The following is a 21,335-nucleotide window of genomic DNA, read 5'->3' as shown; positions in this document are numbered from 1 at the left end:
TTGTTGGGTCATTTCAATGCACAACTGGGTACAGAGAAGGTATTCCAAGACCCTATGAGATAATACAGGGCACAGAAGAGAATCAATAACGAATGAAGGAAGGAAGGCTATTACTTCTGTGAAAGAGGCACAATATGAGATTCATAATCACCCACCATGAAGCGAGAACAACTAAGACGACCCAGATAACAAGACTGGTGAAGGACCATTAGACCATGCTGCGACTGAGGGGGGATGGAGTGGCGGCAGGGAGGGCATCCGGCCGCCCCTTAAAATTAACCATGCCAAATCCGATTTAACCATGCCGAGCCTACGCAAAGATACGGGACAAGGGCGCTAGCGAAAGAAGGGTCCAAGTACTCGAGTGAAGAAATAAAGTCTGATTTCCTTATGGTGTATCCAGCTTATTCGGAAACTGAACATGTACGCAAGACAAACTGCCTATTGGCTTCTGTCTCGGGTTCTTCGGCCAACGTTCACCTAATGATTTTTCTGACGTTTCGCCAGCACGAGTGGCTGGCATTGTCAAAGCTTCACCCTCCATTGCCGGTGGTGAACCGGAGCCGAGCTCGCGGCCGCAGACTATATGTATCTGGCGCGCCAACGTCCGAGGGAGGCTTTCCTCTTTCTTGTTGAAACTGTTCGCGTGTTTATGTATTCGTACAACTTCTCTGAACAAGCGCGTCTGATAGTCCTTTTCCACAGCCAGAACTTCCGTGTCGGCGAATTTTATTATGTGGTCGGTCTCATTCAGTGCGTGCTCTGCCACGGCCGATTTCTCTACCTGCCCCAACCTGCAATGTCGCTTATGCTCTTTGATCATGGTGTTAACTGATCGTCCAGTCATTCCGACAAACTTTTCCGCATGTGCATGGTATACGGTACATTCCCGACATTGCAAGTGGGTATCTTTTCTCCTTCGCCGATCTAAGACACTCTTTGATCTTCCTTGTCGGTTTGAAAATCGTCTTTACGCCATATTTGCGCAATATACAGCCGATTCTGACCGTCACTCTGGGAATGTTTGGCAGAAAGGCCGTACCCGACATTTCTTTTTCTTGTTCCTTACTTCGCCGAGTGTTTGGCTCTGTTACACTTCTAATATAATTTGTGGAGTACCCATTGCTCCTCCGAACAGTTTCCAGGTGTTGCATTTCTTACTAATCATGCCTCTTTTCTGGCTCGGGTGGTGGTTTGACAGTTCGTGCAGGTATCGTTCCGTGTGTGTCGGTTTTCGATACACGCTGTGTCACCGGTGTCCCCAGATCATCACCAACTTCCGCACCTAACTAAACTTTAGAATGAAAGATTTTTCTTGGAACACTTATTTTTAAAATGATACAAGAAGAATGATATTTAGTGTGTGTGTGTGTGTGTGTGTGTGTGTGTGTGTGTGTGTGTGTGTGTGTGTGTGTGTGTGTTACCTAAAACTACTTCTCAAATAAGGAAGGTAACTATCCACAGTGAGGGTGGAATACTTGTTACAAGACACACTTCCCCTGCATTACGCCTCTTCGCTGTGGCACTTGCTTGATCTGCACACTGCAACCCCACTTAAAATCAAACAGGTTCATCTATGTGCACTATACTTACTGTTTGTAAATCATTTCATTGCTGCTCTCCTTACTTCTGGGCTGGTACAAATTGGATGACTTCAGACTGTTAATGCTCTGTGTCTAACCACTATTATACCAGTATAATAATAACAATAATAATACTGTGTATATCACTATAGTAGCCCTTAATGTAGTTACTGCTGCGTCGTGCTATCAGTTCATTTATCTATCTCAAACCGAGTAATGCAATTTATGGACTACTGCAGTTACTACCTACAACTTGGAGCAGACATTTGCTTGACATATTTAGCATTTGTTACGTATATGTCTCACTTTTGTCATCAGCGATGTGCGGGACATTGCGCAACATACGTGTGTAGTGGGTGGACTAAGAGGAACCTGTATCCACTGCATTAATGATACTGAGAAAAAATAATTATTGATAACTTATATCATCAACCTTAGACTCTTACAAAATTGTAATAACAGTAATAATCTTTTGAAAACAATTTAACTTCGAGTCAAACAGAATACAATCTTTTAATTTTTATCCCTCAGAGGGTAATTACCTTCAGGTTGGGAACCACTGATCTAGGCGCTTATGAGTAGCACTAGTCTCCAGTTGTCGTCCACAAACGTGCCCCTTGTTCATCGTTTCTCCTCGTCTACACCATTCACGAATCGCTTTAACTCAAGTGTATTTCAAAACCCGGGAAACGCTGGTATGTACGTGCCAGAGGCAACAGCTGATAGCTCGTCGCGACTTTTCCTTTATCAAACACCCATAAATACACTCCTGGAAATTGAAATAAGAACACCGTGAATTCATTGTCCCAGGAAGGGGAAACTTTATTGACACATTCCTGGGGTCAGATACATCACATGATCACACTGACAGAACCACAGGCACATAGACACAGGCAACAGAGCATGCACAATGTCGGCACTAGTACAGTGTATATCCACCTTTCGCAGCAATGCAGGCTGCTATTCTCCCATGGAGACGATCGTAGAGATGCTGGATGTAGTCCTGTGGAACGGCTTGCCATGCCATTTCCACCTGGCGCCTCAGTTGCACCAGCGTTCGTGCTGGACGTGCAGACCGCGTGAGACGACGCTTCATCCAGTCCCAAACATGCTCAATGGGGGACAGATCCGGAGATCTTGCTGGCCAGGGTAGTTGACTTACACCTTCTAGAGCACGTTGGGTGGCACGGGATACATGCGGACGTGCATTGTCCTGTTGGAACAGCAAGTTCCCTTGCCGGTCTAGGAATGGTAGAACGATGGGTTCGATGACGGTTTGGATGTACCGTGCACTATTCAGTGTCCCCTCGACGATCACCAGTGGTGTACGGCCAGTGTAGGAGATCGCTCCCCACACCATGATGCCAGGTGTTGGCCCTGTGTGCCTCGGTCGTATGCAGTCCTGATTGTGGCGCTCATATGCACGGCGCCAAACACGCATACGACCATTATTGGCACCAAGGCAGAAACGACTCTCATCGCTGAAGACGACACGTCTCCATTCGTGCCTCCATTCACGCCTGTCGCGACACCACTGGAGGCGGGCTGCACGATGTTGGGGCGTGAGCGGAAGACGGCCTAACGGTGTGCAGGACCGTAGCCCAGCTTCATGGAGACGGTTGCGAATGGTCCTCGCCGATACCCCAGGAGCAACAGTGTCCCTAATTTGCTGGGAAGTGGCGGTGCGGTCCCCTACGGCACTGCGTAGGATCCTACGGTCTTGGCGTGCATCCGTGCGTCGCTGCGGTCCGGTCCCAGGTCGACGGGCACGTGCACCTTCCGCCGACCACTGGCGACAACATCGATGTACTGTGGAGACCTCACGCCCCACGTGTTGAGCAATTCGGCGGTACGTCCACCCGGCCTCCCGCATGCCCACTATACACCCTCGCTCAAAGTCCGTCAACTGCACATACGGTTCACGTCCACGCTGTCGCGGCATGCTACCAGTGTTAAAGACTGCGATGGAGCTCCGTATGCCACGGCAAACTGGCTGACACTGACGGCGGCGGTGCACAAATGCTGCGCAGCTAGCGCCATTCGTCGGCCAACACCGCGGTTCCTGGTGTGTCCGCTGTGCCGTGCGTGTGATCAGTGCTTGTACAGCCCTCTCGCAGTGTCCGGAGCAAGTATGGTGGGTCTGACACACCGGTGTCAATATGTTCTTTTTTCCATTTCCGGGAGTGTATGTCGAAGTTCCACGAGACTCTTCGCGGATGATACTGTTGTATACAGAGGTGGTGGTGGTGGTGGTGGTGGCGGCGGCGAGTTCCCATGGGACCAGACTGCTGGGGTCATCGATGCACAGGCTTACGCACTACTTAATCTCTGCAGATGTCGCTGTCGTTTATCGACTAATAAAGTCATCAGAAGATGAAAACAAACTGCAATACGATCTATAAGAAATATCGAAATGGTGCGAAAATTGGCAGTTGACCCTAAATACCGAAATGAGTGAGGTCATCCACGTGAGTACTAAAAGGAACTCGTTAGACTTCGGTTACATAAATCAGCTGAATCTAAAAGCTGTAAATTCAACTAAATACCTAGGTATTATAATTACGAACGACTTAAATTGGAAGGAACACACAGAAAATGTTGTGGGGAAGGCTAACCAAACACTGCGTTTTATTGGCAGGACACTCACTCAGAAAATGTAACAGACCTAAGGAGACTGCCTACACTACGCTTGTCCGTCCTCTTTTAGAATACTGCTGAGCGGTGTGGGAACCTTACCAGATAGGACTGACGGAGTACATCGAAAACGTTCGAAGAAAGGCAGCACGTTTTGTATTATCGCGAAATATGGGAGAGTGTGTCACAGAAATGATACAGGATTTGGGCTGGAAATCGTTAAAAAAAAACGCGTTTTTCGTTGCGACGGAATCTTCTCACGAAATTCCAATCACCAACTTTCTCCTCAGGAAGCAAAAATATTTTGTTGACACCGACCTACATAGGGAGGAACGATGAACACGATAAAATAAGGGAAATCAGAACTCGTACGGAAAGGTATAGATGTTCATTCTTTCCGCGGGCTTTACGAGATTGGAATAATAGAGAACTGTAAAGGTGGTTCGATGAACCTTCTGCCAGGCACTTGAATGTGATTTGCAGAATATCCATGTAGAAGTACATGTTAATGTAACTTAAACTAATGTACGCTAAGGTAACACACACACACACACACACACACACACACACACACATATCCATGCCCGAGGAAGGACTCGAATCCCCGACGGAGGCAGCCGCGCGAGCCGTAGCAAGGTGCCCTAGACCTCGCGGCTACCCCGCCCGGCTGTATACAGAGAATTCTAAAGACTGGAAAATTGTACTGAAATGCAGAAAGACCTGCAGAGTATCAACGCTTGGTGCAGGGACTGGCAAATTGACCCTCAACGTAAACGTTACGCATAAACAGACAAAGAAACTCACTACTCCAGCCGGCCGTTGTGGCCAAGCGGTTCTAGGCGCTTCAGTCTGGAACCGCGCGACCACTACGGTCGCAGGTTCGAATCCTGCCTCGGGCATGGATGTGTGTGATGTCCTTATGTTAGTTCGGTTTAAGTAGTTCTAAGTTCTAGGGGACTGATGACCTCAGATGTTAAGTACCATAGTCCTCAGAGCCATTTGAACCAAATTTCACTACTGTACGACTACACGATTGCAGAACGATCACTGGAACTAGTCACATCCATTAAACATCGGAGTATGCGTATAAGATAAGAAAAGAGGTGGTTCTTCGCGGTAGGCGATGGCAGAAATAAGTGGAAAACACTGACGAGAAGAAGGGACAGGAGGATACGACATATGTCACAGCATCAGGGAAAAGTTCCATGGTACGACAGGCAGCTGTAGAGCATAAAAACTATAGATTGCATCTACATCTCCATGGATACTCTGCAAATCACATTCAAGTGCCTGGCAGAGGGTTCATTGAAACACCTTCACAATTCTCTATTATTCCAATCTCGTATAGCGCGCGTACAGAATGAACACCTATCTTTCCGTAAGAGCTCTGATTTCCCTTATTTTATTTTGGTGATCGTTCCTCCCTATGTATGTCAGTGTCAACAAAATATTTTCGCTTTCTGAGGAGAAAGTTGGCGATTGAAATTTCGTGAGAAGATTTCATCGCAACGAAAAACGCCTTCTTTTAATGATGTCCAGCCCAATTCCTGTGTCATTTCTGTGACACTCTCTCCCATATTTCGCGATAACACAAAACGTGCTTCCTTTATTTGAACTTTCTCGATGTACTCCGTCAGTCCTATCTGGTAAGGATCCCATACTGCGCAGCAGTATTCTAAAAGAGGACGGACAAGCGTAGTGTAGGCAGTCTCCTTAGTAGGTCTGTTACATTATCTAAGTGTCCTGCCAATAAAACGCAGTCTTTCGTTAGCCTTCCCCACAACATTTTCTATGTGTCCCTTCCAATTTAAGTTGTTCGTTATATTGAATCACTGAGGACGTCGGGAGAGGGGGTTACTCTGAGATGGAAAGGTTGGCACGGGGTAGGAAGTCGTGGTGGACCGCATCAGACCAGTAAATTATCTGGTAACAGAAAATCCATTTAAAGTGGAACGACTAGACGTAAGTAATCGTAGGTAAGGCAGATACCAGACAGATTCATTGGAATAATCCTCAGAAAGTGAAATCCATCCACAAAAGAGTCGCTTACAAAACCCTTGTCCGTCCAATACTTTTAATATCGCTCGTCAGTTTGGGAACCATACCGGACAGGACTGACACAGGAAATACGGAAGATCAGACGAAGAGCTGCGCGTTTCTTCACAGGTTCGTTTAGCGAGCGCTAAAGAGTAATGGAGGTGCTCAGCCAACAACACTGGCAGACGCTAAAAAACGTACGTTTTCCTTCTCGGTGTGGTTTATTATTACAATTCCGATAGCTTACATTCCCAGAAGAGTCAAGATATATATTGCTTCCTCTTACGTGTGTCCCGCGAAGAACAATGAAGGGAAAATTAGAGATACTGCAACTCTTAAGGAAGCTTACGAACAATCTTTCTTCCCGCAGACCATTCGCGAGTGGGTCAGGAAAGTGGGTAAATGGCAGTGGTGCACAAAGTACCCACCGGAACACACCATAAGGTGGAATGCGGCTTATCGATGTAAATTTAGAATCCACACTACATAGCCTACTTACTGGCAAGGGACATATCTCGGTTCGAACAGGAATTTTTACTAAATCATTTGTACAAAATGGTTCAAATGGCTCTGAGCACTATGGGACTTTACTTCTAAGGTCATCAAGTCCCCTAGAACTTAGAATTACTTAAACCTAACTGACCTAAGGACATCACACACATCCATACCCGAGTCAGGATTCGAACCTGCGAACGTAGCGGTCGCGCGGTTCCAGACTGTAGCGCCTAGAACCGCTCGGCCACCCCGGCCGGCAATCATTTGTACACAGACCATCTCACATTCCTAACCACGTCTGCGACGGCGTGTGATTGTGTTTCGCTTGGTTTGTACAGAATAGTACTGGAAATCTTGGAGGTCGAGGGGAAAGGAGCTGACCTGTTAAGTATTCGCGTTTCAATACAGCAAAAATTAACAAAACAATGTTTGGAATATTTTAAACATTATAGCAGAAGGCTTTATCCAACGGGATACTGTGCAGCACAAGTTGATGACACATTCGCACTGTTTTTGGTGGCTTTTCTTTTTCAGAACCACGAAGATTCATTTGACTGCTCAATTCAAGTTACACTGGAAGGACAGTGGATGAAGAAAACGACTTATGGATAATAACGCGATTAATAGTGTTCAAGATTGTAATGCTAGTGGGAGTGGCGCAAACAGTATTCCTCAGAAGCTAAGAGTTCTGGTGAGTATGAACGCCCACCAGGAAAGAAATCCAATACTGTTATTTTAACAAAATTTTCCGAAGAACGTCTAACGTATTTATGAGGATTATCATACACTTTCACGTGAAGTTGCGACCTAAAGCCCATCATCGTAGACACATTCATATACTAAATCATACCTTACATCAAAGAAATATTTGGTTATGTGGAGAAAAGAGAGGTAATCATCCATTTCGAGGAAACAAGCCAATCAAAGAACTAGAGATAAAACAATACATTCTACCCAGATTGGTACAGTAAGGCATGAAGAAAAATGTGTCCATTTCTGGCACCTGAAACACTGGGCAGCGCAAAAGGCAAGAGAAATTAGCCAAACACAAGTTTAATGTTCTGCAGCATTTCTAGCACGTCTCAAGGAAGAATAAAAAATATGCCGTAGACACATGACGCTTTTCATGACAGCCAGATATGTACAGGAAGACCGAGATATTCATCACTCTGGGGCTCGTTTTGTCGAAGCAGTAAACCAGAAAACTGCAGTTTTGCAGATACAGCCACACTGCATTTGGAGCACTGATGAAAGTGGATTTAATTATGAACTTCTGGCACGACACTATCTAAATGAGGGGGAAGAATCAACAGTTCATTTTGCATGACCTCCATGTTCACACATTATTTGACGCCATGCGGATTTTACCTTTGATCTACCCGACTTTAGAAAGAGCATTGTTGCAACAACTACTCCAGACAAACCGGTCAAGGTTTTTGAAAGAATTCAGCAGTTCCCCCGGTCCATTCTGCACACAGTACAACTTGTAAAACAAATGTTGGACTTTCAATCAATGGACACCTAACAAAAAACTGCATTTCTCTTCAAGAAAAACCTTTGGCGCGAAAGTTAAATGGCTACTGGCGATAATCTTCCACCAAAAGTACATTTGGAGGCTAGCAAAGGTGGGAAAATGTTTAAAAAATTAAAATCCTTCTTCCTGAATGTTGATAATGATGTCGCGAATACCCAAAAGCTTCTACTAAAAATACTAAACTTCGTCCGAACAGGTCTCGGAAGACTCAAAAAGTACTTAGCGACCGTCGTGTAATCCTCAGCCTATAGGGGTCACTGAGTACGGATATGGAGGGGCGTGTGGTCAGCACACCCTGACTGGAGCCACTACTCCTGAATCAAGAAGCTCCTCAAATGGCCTCACAAGGGCTGAGTACACCCCGTTCGCCAACAGCGCTCGGCAGACCGGATGGTCACCCACTCGAGTGCTAGCCAAGCCCGACAGCGCTTAACTTCGGTGACCTGACGGGAACCGGTGTTACCACTGCGGCAAGGCCGTTGGCCAAAAGCGTTTACTACTTTCTGATTCTTGAACTGCTCGTAAGGACACAATAATAGTAAATGATTCATTTGCGGGTGAAGATACTTAATGCTTTATCAATCCGCCAAAAACAACAAAATATATACAGCCTTTGGATGTGTCTTTCTTCCAGCAATTTAAAATATATGCACGAAGGATAATAGACGCTATAATGACCCTCTGCAATGACTTCGACACGTAATTAAGAAACAGAATTTTCATACTGACTATGCATTCTGTTATTCATAACCAGCTGTGTGCTTCCTGTGTACCAGCGTATGTTTTAATATTCCTGACAAGCCGCTGGGCCGGCCGCGGTGGCCGAGCGGTTCTAGGCGCTTCAGTCTGGAACGGCGCGACTGCTACGGTCGCAGGTTCGAATCCTGCCTCGGGCATGGATGTGTGTGATGTCCTTAGGTTAGTTAGGTTTAGGTAGTTCTAAGTTCGGGGGGACTGGTGACAGATTTTAAGTCCCATAGTGTTCAGAGCCATTTGAACAAGCTGCTGGGTGCAACACTCCCCGCACATGATGTTGAATTTAAGAATGTGAGTCAAGTGGCACTTTATTTTACAACTCAGCATTGCGGTTGTGAGGAATGTCCAGACAGTGCCTTCGCAAAATGCACCTATTGTTATTCCGCGTATCGTTTCATCCATTTTGTTGAGGAACGTCATGTACATTTTTCGAGTCAGTGAGCAAAGAGAAACGCAATCTAATAGCTTCACCATCCTAATCACAGTGGTGTGTAAAGCTTCTAAATACAACTGGGACACAGAATTCCTGTTCGGACCAAGAGGCTTCGGTGTTGAGTAGACCATCACGGCGCACCACTGGGTCGTGCCACGATCCATGATGAAGTTGTGTCTCCTCACAAGTTGGCTATACGGCCGTATCGCTCAGTGAAAACGAGGATACTTGGACTACCAGGAAGTGGACTGGTTGCAACAGGACATCCCTTGTAAACCGAACAAGTCCCTTGTTTTTGTAAGTACTGGGCGGAGCAGATTGCTCCTCTGAGACCTGTGGGCGCGCCCACTGAACGACACGTCCGGTGGGCCTCAGACAGGGCAAACGTCCATCCCGTGGCTCGAACTAACAGGAAGGAAGCGGCGGGGGAGCCGGACAGCCGCCGGAACCAGATACCATCCACCGTCCCAGGGGACTCGGCCGAATGACGGAGCCGCGGCGTGGGCGGCGCACCAGCAGCTGCTGCTCTCGGCTGCTTTGGTCGGCCGCTCGCGTTCGAAACGGAGGAAAGAAGGAAGGTTACAGAAAGTTCGTTTGAGCAGTTACCAGACAGCGCCAGACAACAGGTGTACTGCTCATGCGCAGCTACGATGACGTAGGCAGCCCGTGCTTGGTGCTTGCTCTGCTCATACGCTTTTCGTCGCATTTCTGGTGGAATTTCGTGCGTGGTGGGTCATCACGTGACCATGTGCAGCCCTGCGGCATGTTGTTGAGAGGACATACAGAGTTGTACTTAGAGCAATTGCTTTATCATATCCCACCCAGATAAAGGATTCGAATAAGGAAGCAGTTCTTGGCAAAACACCATTTCAAAATTATACTCCACAGCTCGAAGTACCATAACATTTTGCTATGGGGTGAATGACAGATTTTTTTAAATTTAATTTCTTTTTTTTAAATTCGTACTCTGCAATATTGTTATGTAGCATTTCCAACAGGTTTACATCTACACAGCACTGCAGAAAGCTAGTAGGAATAAAGGACAATAAATTTCGTGACTATTTCAAAATGTGCAAAAAATTAACAAGGTTGTCTGTGATGCAAAGAAACTGTACAACTGACAGTTTATATTCTACTCTAGGATTAAATATGAAGCCATGTGCGGAGTTAAAACGATAAAACACGGTATGCTGCCAGTCTACAATTTACCATAGAATGGCTTTCTATGAATTTAAGTACTAGACAAGTGCCTTGTGATCGAAAAACACTTTCACAGAAGGCAGATTTGTAAAATTCTGCTACAGCTGTCATTATATTTGAAACAAAATATTTAGTTAAACTACTGACCAAATTTGCCTACTTAGTCAGCTTCAAGTGAATGTTTACGTATGTAGCATTAAGAGATCTTACAGTGGCATAAAAGGAACAGGACATCAGAGAGTACTCCAACCAGCATCGGAATTTCATGAACCATACTAAAATGCTTCATTCCGCTCTAATTGCACATTTCTATGTCCAGATGCACTCTGAAGTACCTGATATTCACTTTTCATTTGGTTTTCGTGATAATTTTCTCGGAGGCCCGGTAGTGTATTCTCATGTTTGGTTCTTTATTATGATATAATGTCATTCGTCCCAGAAAAAGAAAATTTGCACTTAAGATTGAACGAAGTTGAAAGTAGCCAACAGTGCGGAATGAAACACTTCGTTTCAAATAAACTAACTGCCTCAGCGGAAAAAAATTAATAGAAGCAAATTTCTCTACAAAACAGACAGAAATAGCTTCGTTAAGACATTAATGGTTGAATGCTAATATCGTGGAAATAGTATAGAATCAGAAAATTGAAACTAGCAACTTATTTTGGTCTTTCATGGTTATGCGAATGTTTATTACTTCACTTGATGGCTCCCGGCCACAGAAATCTGTTTTGATTTCATTTGACGTGGGAGCTGTAAACGAAGAGACCAGCAACATTAGGAAGACACGAAACATATACACGGGTCACGTGGGGAAGGACCCTCCCCCCACTGTAACTCAGCTTGCTTTGCGCATGCGCGAATCTGGCAGCTTGGGCGCGCCGGAAAAATTTTTCCGGGTAGCATCTGGCTACTTGCTGCTACAGCTCACACAGCAAACAGCCACGCTTGGGTAGTCAGAAGTGGGAGGAAGGCACTGCTCATATGCGAATTCAGCTCTGCGCATGCGCACGAGCCCGCTGGCAACTGCTCATGCGAACCTAGAGAAACGCCCCATCCAAAAGTTCGTCGCTAGAGATGGGAGTCAAGCTCAGATGGACAATAAGGGGAAAGAAATCGTCTGTGATCTCGTACAAGGTAGATAAATGGTGAAGGCTCTGGCAGATGACCCTGAACGTCAATAACTGTATCTTTTTGCGCATAAATAGGAAAATAAATCTAGTACTGAACAACTACACAACTGACGACATATTGCTGAAAACCATTTACCATAAGGTATCTTGCAGTAACTGTTTAGAGCACCCTTATGTGGAATCTAGTAGTACAAGGACAAATCAGAAAGTGCTTGCCCCCCTTTTTTTTTTTTAGCCAAATTATGGCTGTAAATGCGAAGTCAACATATCCATTACCAGCGTTGCACCTTTCTTGGTTCGTGCGGCTGTTAGTTGTTAAAGATGGCGGTTGTGCTTCACATGTACACGGCGTTAGAGCAACGAAATGTTATTCGTTTTCTATGGACCGAGGGACGAACGCCCATCGCGATCTACAGGGAAATGCAGCCCACATATGGGGAAAACTGTCTCGCTTTGATAACTGCGAGGTTGTGGTGGTGTGAGTTCGACGAAGACCGTGAAGTCTTGCATGACAATGAGCAGTCGGGGAGGCCGCCTTCGTCGGTCACGGCACCATTTCCCGTGGATACAATTGTGAAAGCAAATCGGCGTGTGCACATCACGGCCATTTCCCGGGAGCTTGGCAAATCGTATAGTAGTGCTTACGACATCGTTAACGGGTCCTTAGAGTACCGGAAGGTTTCATACTGGTGGGTGCCTAAGCAGCTGGATGACATGATGAAAGGCAAACAAATGGTGTCTTTACTGAACCATCTGGAACAGTACTCCAAGGAGGGTGAAAGTTTCCTGGACCGCATTGTTACTGACGATGAAACGCGGATAGTGCATTTCACGCCGGAATCCAAGCAGCAGAGCATGGTGTGGAAACATCCCGGTTCGCCGGTGACAAAAAAATTGCATTCAGCGACATCTGTTGGAAAAACGTCAACGGACTTCTGGAATAGCCGTGGACCGCCACAAGGTACAAATGTCAATGCCGATAATTATTGTTCCAAACTGTCACGTCTGCGGGTTGCCATCAAGCGAAGGCGCCGAGGGGTTCTCGATGTGGACAACGTGATTCTGCTCCACGACAGTCTGAGATCACATGTGGCGATCATAAATGCCGAAAAAGCCCCGGTCATTTCACTGGGAGATTTTGGGCCACCCACCGCATAGTCCAGACCCCGCCTTTAGTGATTTCCACGTTTTCGGGCAGCTGAAGAAGTTTCTGGCAGGACAGTGATTCACAAGTGACGAAGACAGCAGTCCGACGGTGGTTCCGTAGTCAGCCAGACGAATTCTACCGCAGAGGTATCTCAAATTTCGTGCTCCAATGGGACAAATGTGTGACCAGTGTGGGGACTATGTAGAAAAATAGCGTAAGGTGTGTAGAATAGGATGTGTATTTCTCATTGGCTCTATGTATGGTATCTTACTTTGCCTAGTAAAAAAATATGCCTAAGACCTTAATTTGCCCTCGTATCAAAGGCAAACACCAGGCTGGAGATTCTAAGGCAGAATCTAAGGAAATTTAACTCATCCACGAAGGGAATGACATACAAGGCGCTTGTTCGAGCGATCTTGAGTATTCGTCATCGATCTGGGATCCTTACCAGGTACGACAGAGGGGCGGGAGGGGGAGGGAAGGAGGAGGGGAGGGGGAGAGAGATCACAGAAGGTTTTGAGAGGGAGCAGTGCCAAGGAAGGGGAGGTAGGGAGACAGACAACAACGAGAAAGACAGACAACAACGAGAAAGACAGACAACAACGAGAAAGACAGACAACAACGAGAAAGACAGACAACAACGAGAAAGACAGACAACAACGAGAAAGACAGACAACAACGAGAAAGACAGACAACAACGAGAAAGACAGACAACAACGAGAAAGACAGACAACAACGAGAAAGACAGACAACAACGAGAAAGACAGACAACAACGAGAAAGACAGACAACAACGAGAAAGACAGACAACAACGAGAAAGACAGACAACAACGAGAAAGACAGACAACAACGAGAAAGACAGACAACAACGAGAAAGACAGACAACAACGAGAAAGACAGACAACAACGAGAAAGACAGACAACAACGAGAAAGACAGACAACAACGAGAAAGACAGACAACAACGAGAAAGACAGACAACAACGAGAAAGACAGACAACAACGAGAAAGACAGACAACAACGAGAAAGACAGACAACAACGAGAAAGACAGACAACAACGAGAAAGACAGACAACAACGAGAAAGACAGACAACAACGAGAAAGACAGACAACAACGAGAAAGACAGACAACAACGAGAAAGACAGAAAAGGGAGGTGGGGGGAGGGTGAAAAAAAGGGACGAATCTTTATGAAAACTACCACAGACGTGACCAGTAAGTTATAAAGAGTGGCACATTGCGGAAAATATTTTTGTGTGACTTTGTCCGTATTCATTCCAAAAAATTAATATACTGCCTACACAGATGCATACAAAACTACGTATTAAACGACGAACTAATGGAAGGTGTATGAATGACATCAGAAAACATTCAACAGCAGTAAATAAAACATGTGGAGAACTGCACTTTGGTTGATAAAATTACGCATACCCATATCAACACTATATTTTTTTCAGGTGCACACGAATAGCACTCCCATTGAACTGCTCGTCACACATACGAAATTGATGGTTTTGGGATGAATTTGCTGAGCAACATGGACTGTCTACAAGCCACGTTCCACGACTAAGGAGGGAACGACTGTCTACTCCCTACTCGGACACCACACTATAGCTAAAATTTGAACTAACCAAAGGAGGGCCGGTCAGTTTTTGCGCTTTTAGTTAACAGTTTACAGGCTAGGCGTATCAATTTTTTCATGACGGTCGTAATGTAACAGGTTTACGATGATTGTCGATCACCGAAGTACTGATTACTCCGACTCAATTGGAAGCTGTTTTTCTTCTGACGTAATATTAAAAAAATCAGCTAGTTATTTGCGAAACGAGAGTTGGTGGCAAACGACGACGATACTTGCTTCAGTAGAAGAAGTAACTGGAACGTGAGAAATTGACGCAGTCCCTTTTCTGCAACACACTGACGCCCATTAACATCTCTGAGTGCGTGTCCGCATTGCCTGTGGAATAGGTGAGTACGTGATCAGGCAGTAAGTTCTAAATGTGTGTGACTATTTTGAACTCTGAAACAGTTTTCTGAGTTCTAATCCTAACTTACAGAGCTGCTCTGTAATTAAGCTATTTATTTATTGATTTCATTATTTTGCTTACTTCATGTGCAGTAAATGGCAGACATCTGTTTGAAAAGATCACTTTGTTAGGACACTTAGAGAACTACTGTTCTGTAATAATATATGAACTTCTTCATTGCAGATGTGCTAAATGTTACGATCTCCGATGAGTATTTCGAGGAACCTATATCAAATAACTGGTTACAGTCAATTCACCAAGTATAAGTAATGAAGAAACAATTAGAAACATAACAAGCTACTTTTTTGATTAGTAGTTAATCGCGTGTTATGTTGGCCTCTCATGTAATGACCTCATCGATAAAGAAGAGTTAATTAACAACAGCATAGCGTGTCAAATTGTGGACTGGAACCGGCGTTATGGTCACTGCATTCTACACACACGCATCAGGGACTACGTTCCCTCAAGTGCGTATAGCTTTAATCTTGCACTGCAGGGCGAAACGCGACCTCAATTTCGCCTGTAGTTGAAGGATACATCGGCGTGTTGTTGTCCTTGTGGAACAAGGAAAGCGCTGGTATACTTCCTTCTAAGATTCGAAGTAATGTAAAATACAAATAACAAGGAAAGAACAAAGACCAGGCTTTATTGTCACGTCGACGGTGAGGCCACTACAGATGTGGCCCAAGGTCCCGGACAGGGTGAAGATGGGAAAGAAATTCAGCCACATTATTTCCGAAGTTAGTACCCTGGCATTCGTCTTGGTCGATCCAGGGGAACCAGGATGGCCGGAGACTGTAACTATCAGGAGCTTTACTACTTCAGTCGTCGCGAAGCTACAGCGAATAATTAAAATCTCAGCTTGCAGAGCAAGAAGACAGACTACTATTACACGGTTTCTTTCTAGTGGTCTGGGCGACACACACACACACACACACACACACACACACACACACACACACACACAGTTTTACTTTGACGCCGGTTTTTGGTCGTATCTTTTTTTTTCCAACCCTGGTTCCTGGTTTAACCTGAATGTTGCAATCGGTCAAAACAGCCATTTCTGAACTACCCAATTTTCGGATATTTATTGCTATTATTTTCTGTAATAAACTTAGAAAACGAACAAAGACTGAAAAAATCTCTCAGTTTCAAGATACGCAGAATCAAAATATTAAATTAAGTAGGCAAATAAAACAAAACTTCGTACGTCAACCGTTCGCTGCTTTTCTGTGGTTGAATACTAGGAGAAAATCTCCAGTATCTCCAAGTGATTCTAATTATTTGTAATCACTGCCCAAAAATCATGTTGTAATTGAGGATCATAACAATATTTGGGCATTACAAACAGTCAGTACGTAAGTGTGAAAAATGAATATGAAGAACTATTTTGAGTGTTAATTTGACAGTTTTCAAAGGCTAAAAGCTGATAAAGACATATCATGTAGACACAGGTAGCAGATCAGCTTCTCTCTATGTTTAACGCAAACTATGAATGAATTGTTAAGTTTTAAGTTTTCTCCTCATCTGACGTCGCAAATTTGTTGTGGTTCCTCCAGTTTTTAATCTTTTATATCGAATGGAGCATTGTACTTAAATGATACCGGACTTCGTAAAGTATTTCCAAACTACGGATGGTGCCATTCTGTAATGCAACTGATGTCCGACGACGACGCGAGAAACTACCATATATACCACACGAGGCAAGTCTTACGCTCTGCATGTACATGCGTACCATCTAACAGGCCATGCCACATGGTAACAGGTACAATATTGTCTCAGCAACGCTGTCCAATTCCAACGCCACGTGTTTACTGCGAGTTCCTATCGGCATTGTTATTAAAACAGCACTGATCGCTTTATCCATTTTCTGTTATAAAGTAATATTTCGAAGAAATAATTTCACGAATGAAGTATGTGGCGAGGGTCTTCCAGCGAATAGGCCTGATCGCATGGTGCAAGTTTTTTTGAGGTGACACCACTTCGGCGACTTGCCCGTCGATGAGGATGAAATGATGATTATGCAGACGACACAAACAACCAGTCCTTGAGAGGAGAAAATCTCCAACCCAGCCGGGAATCGAACCCGGGCCTCCCGGCATGACAAGCCGGCGCGCTGTCTTCTCAGTTATGGTGGTGGACAATTTACGGATAAAAATTACTCGTTTTTAAAAGGGTTTATTTATCATCAAATTTAGCACGGTCGCTATGGCTAATTGATATTTCGGTCTTTTAGCCTGTTAGTAAAAAGACCTGTTATAACCGAGACCGAAAAATACCGGTTATTCAGACCTAAAATACTGGTCTCTATTTTAACCGGTCGGTTTATGCCATCCCTAATTCCAATGCTCACATCCGATCGAGGTTTCCCTTGCCAAGCGAATGTCTTCAACTGGAAATCCTCGTCTCTTTTTCCCAAATGGAAACCTACTGCGCAACGTCCAGCCTGATGCGATATTTGGCCGAAAAGAACAAAAACAACTAACAGTAATGAGAGATGTAGTAAAATAGAAGCTGTGGTGGAGGAGGGTCGGGGGGGGGGGGGGAGGAAGAGATTAAGATTGAAACCCGGATCCATTTGTTAAACTTGTTTTACGAATGCATATAACACGAATTCATTGCGTCATTCGGGAGAGAGTACCAAACTTATGTCCCAACGCTTGCAAAGCTAGTAGTTTGTCATTTGAGAGAAAATTTCCCATTTGCTAATAAAATCTGCATTATGCGCGCTTCTTCCCGGCACAGGAGACTTGATTTATGACATATGCGCTGCTTTAGTTGCTGACGAATGGGCAGAAAAAGCTACGGCGCGTTGAGACAGCTGTGGAGACGCAAGAAACCCTCGGCAAACACTTCCGCGGCGCTGCGGTGCATTCCTGCACACGAGGCACGCCTCGCCAGCAGCAGTGACGTCACCCACGACTGCCGCGTTCAGTTGTCTAGAGCTCCGTGCTGTCAGCTGGCAACAGATCCTGGTACAGCTGCTCTCACACAGACGCGACTTATGCCGCTGGGCGTGCGACAGACGCGCTCTGTGGAACCAAGAGCTGAGTGCTTGGGAGAGGCAGTAGCGTAAAGTATTCTGACGAACAGTTGCTTTTTGCTTTCTTACTGAAAATAAAACACTCGTGCCAAGGCCACGCAATGTCAGCAACTGGAAAGCAGTATGGGCATTAAGGGTAACTTGCAGGAATTATCAAGAATTAAGGGAAAATTCATAAATATCCGTTAAATACTTCAAAATATCAGTGATGTCTTGAGTCATGTGCTGTACTACGGGCTAATTTAATGCCGAAAACAACGCAAATGAAGCTAGGGAAAAGAGACTGGATGATACACCAGAACTAATCTGTTTACAAGATGTATGGAGTACTATGCCTGTAAGCCGCTGCTTTCTCATCAATCAATTTAAGCCAATCAAAATTACAGTTTAACGGGCAGTCTACGACTAGGTATTAGGGACTGATGGCAGCCGGCCGCTGTGAAGGGCGGTTATAGGCGCTTTAGTCCGGTACCGGGGGACCGCTACGGTCGCAGGTTCGAATCCTGCCTCGGGCATGGATGTGTGTGATGTCCTTAAATTAGTTAGGTTCAAGTAGTCCTACGTCTAGGGGACTGATGACTTCAGATGTTAAGTCCCATAGTGCTCAGACCCTTTTGAACCGTCTGAATTTGGATTGATGGCAAGACCGAACTGGAGAAAGATGCAAGGAAATCGGCTATGTCCGTATCAATGGCAAATCGTTCCAGCATTTGCCTTACATATTTATACTTCCACAGAAAACCTAAATCTGAATTATGTAAAATATTCCTCTTTGATAGTTGGTGAATGACGCAACCAGCCAAAAATACTTTTTCAATGTTTTGTTTTACTACCTTAACCCGTTTCGGGCTACCATGCCCTTCTTCATATGGCTAATGTTTTTCCTTAAATAGTTGTTTCTGTCAACAGAATGTCGTCTGCTCCACACTGCACAAGTATATTGGAGCATTTAGTGTCACTTCATCACTTTTTGTTAAGCAAAACACCGATGTAACGTAAAATATTTGCCGTATAAAGATGGGCATGGTAACCCACAACCGGTTATGGCAATAAAACAAAACATTCAAAACGTATTTGTAGCTGATTGCGTCATTCTCGAACTATCATTAAGTCACGAAGTTCACAAGATCCAACATGGATAAAATAACGCTCCTCTCTGAACTAATTATTTTAAGTAATCATTGTATTGTATCGCATTGTGTAGCAACCTTTCTGTGGCATACTATTTTATGAATCAACAAATAATGAGAATCATTCTTTTCAATAAATCAAGTAAATTATTCCCCATCAACAGCTCTTTCGAATGCACTCTGTACCGTACAGTTAATAGGCAACTAGAATGTTACCTCACATTTAATTAGAGTAATATACCAGCTCGTCTCCAAACGCTGATTCTGAAACGACTGACCATGGACTACGAATAATTACGAAAATCAATTAAATGAGATGTTCCGATACTTAAACCTCAGAAAACCGAAAATACGTTAAATTCTTTCACCATTTTATTATTCTTGATACTGTTACACATCAATTATGAATGCCATCATTACACTTCGGATATCAAACAACAGCAGAGGGTAAATCCATGACCAGGAAGGGCACAAGATTGTTGCTGCAACTAATTATATCGTCTCTGGCACATGAAACCTCTAAACTTATTTCAGGCCTAGCTGTTACCCGTGGCTCACCTCTCATATCAGTAGCTTTGTTATGGTGTGTATGAAAGCTACTGTACCTGCAATTACGTCAGCTGCCCTCATGTGTGTGCCTTTTCGGGTAAGCGCAGCTCGCGATTTGCGTCCAGGTCCTAAGCTGTCAAAGTTCACAACGTCGCTGCCCAGCAGTGCGTACAGAGGGGCATGGGCAAGAGCACGCATCTACGCATCGTGCTATCGAAGTAGCTGTACATTATTCATAGTGTCCATTATACAACAAATAGTGTGAAGTATCGAAGATCGTATAGGCAATGTATTCATTACGGTGAATCGTAACACATCAACTAGTAAAAGTATTTTCGTCATAAGGCAAAGAGTAAAAAGCTTTTTCAAACAGTAAGTCGCGTGATATTGTTCAAATTCATATATATCTTTTACTACATGCTTTCCAACGTATCCTACGTTCTTTCCCAGGGACGAAGCTATCTCCATATTAACTTTCATCGAAATCTCGTTCTGTGGGTTGGTCATGAAAACAGACTACTTTCGCATTTACAATATTAGTATGGATAAAACTTTCAGTTGCGATACTTTCTTTTTTTCGTGATTCCTATAGGATGCCCCAAGCTACGCTTAAGTTACCTTCTAAAACCCCATGAATATTCGTCTAGTAGTTTTGGAGAAGCTTGTTCAAATAAACAGACACGACAATTTCACAAAAAAAAAAAAAAAAAAAAAAAAAAAAAAAAAAAAAAAAAAAAAAAGCTCTGAGCACTATGGGACTCAACTGCTGAGGTCAGTAGCCCCCTAGAACTTAGAACTAGTTAAACCTAACTAACCTAAGGACATCACACACATCCATGCCCGAGGCAGGATTCGAACCTGCGACCGTAGCAGTCGCGCGGTTGACAATTTCACAGATTTATTATATGTAGATATAAAATGTCGGGGATTGAATACCGCTTCTTCTGAATGCGAAAACAGTGTTAACACCTCGCTCGATGACGATGATGATTATTAGTGTTTTAGGACGCACAACACCGAGGTTATCAGAGCCCGTTCCCAAAATAAATGTTGACGAGTGCAGCCAAGATCTGTTAAACAAGGATCAATTGAGAGCCGATCTTTGCGAGAATTGTAAATGCCCAAACTTCAAAATTGGACACAGCACATCAAAACAGGTAGATAAAACTAAAAATAATATACCAGTACAAAACAGGTAAAAATAATTAACTGTGGCTGGGTGACCACTTACAAATAATGGGCGATCAAACCACTTTACAGCACATTAAGATCTCAATCCCAATATTTTGGGAAGAAGTCCAGACATCATACAAAAACGTAAAACTCTAGCCACACTCACCTCATTATTTGTTAAAATAGAGGGCAGGTCTGGCTGGAAACTTAAATTCTTCCCTCAAACCCGCATATAAAACACTCAAAATATGTCGTATCGACAGCTGTGTCCCACATGTCTGACACGTTGGTGGCTCTCACGACGTAACAGAAAACCATGTGTCAATGGACGATGTCCTATTCGAAGCCGTGTAAAGGCTACTTCCTCAGCTCGTCGTTGTCGGAAGGAGGTAAGCCACGGTCGGACAGAATCCTTCACCGCTCGCAACTTCTTATCCCTCACTTCCAGCCACTGAGCCTCCCAC

General features: G+C 44.3%; 1 protein-coding gene and 1 pseudogene across 2 annotated transcripts in view; both read right to left on the bottom strand.

Annotated features, from left to right (window-relative positions):
- LOC124805178 (vascular endothelial growth factor receptor kdr-like) overlaps positions 1–21,335 on the bottom strand; it is a 511,639-nt gene that overhangs the window by 236,965 nt on the left and 253,339 nt on the right. The window lies entirely within an intron of this gene.
- LOC124709199 lies at positions 8,650–8,767 on the bottom strand (annotated as a pseudogene).

This window comes from Schistocerca piceifrons, chromosome 7, assembly GCF_021461385.2.
Source record: "Schistocerca piceifrons isolate TAMUIC-IGC-003096 chromosome 7, iqSchPice1.1, whole genome shotgun sequence".
Taxonomy (NCBI): domain Eukaryota; kingdom Metazoa; phylum Arthropoda; class Insecta; order Orthoptera; family Acrididae; genus Schistocerca; species Schistocerca piceifrons.
The sequence above is the reverse complement of the archived record's forward strand: the minus strand, read 5'-3'. Positions and strand labels throughout refer to the sequence as shown.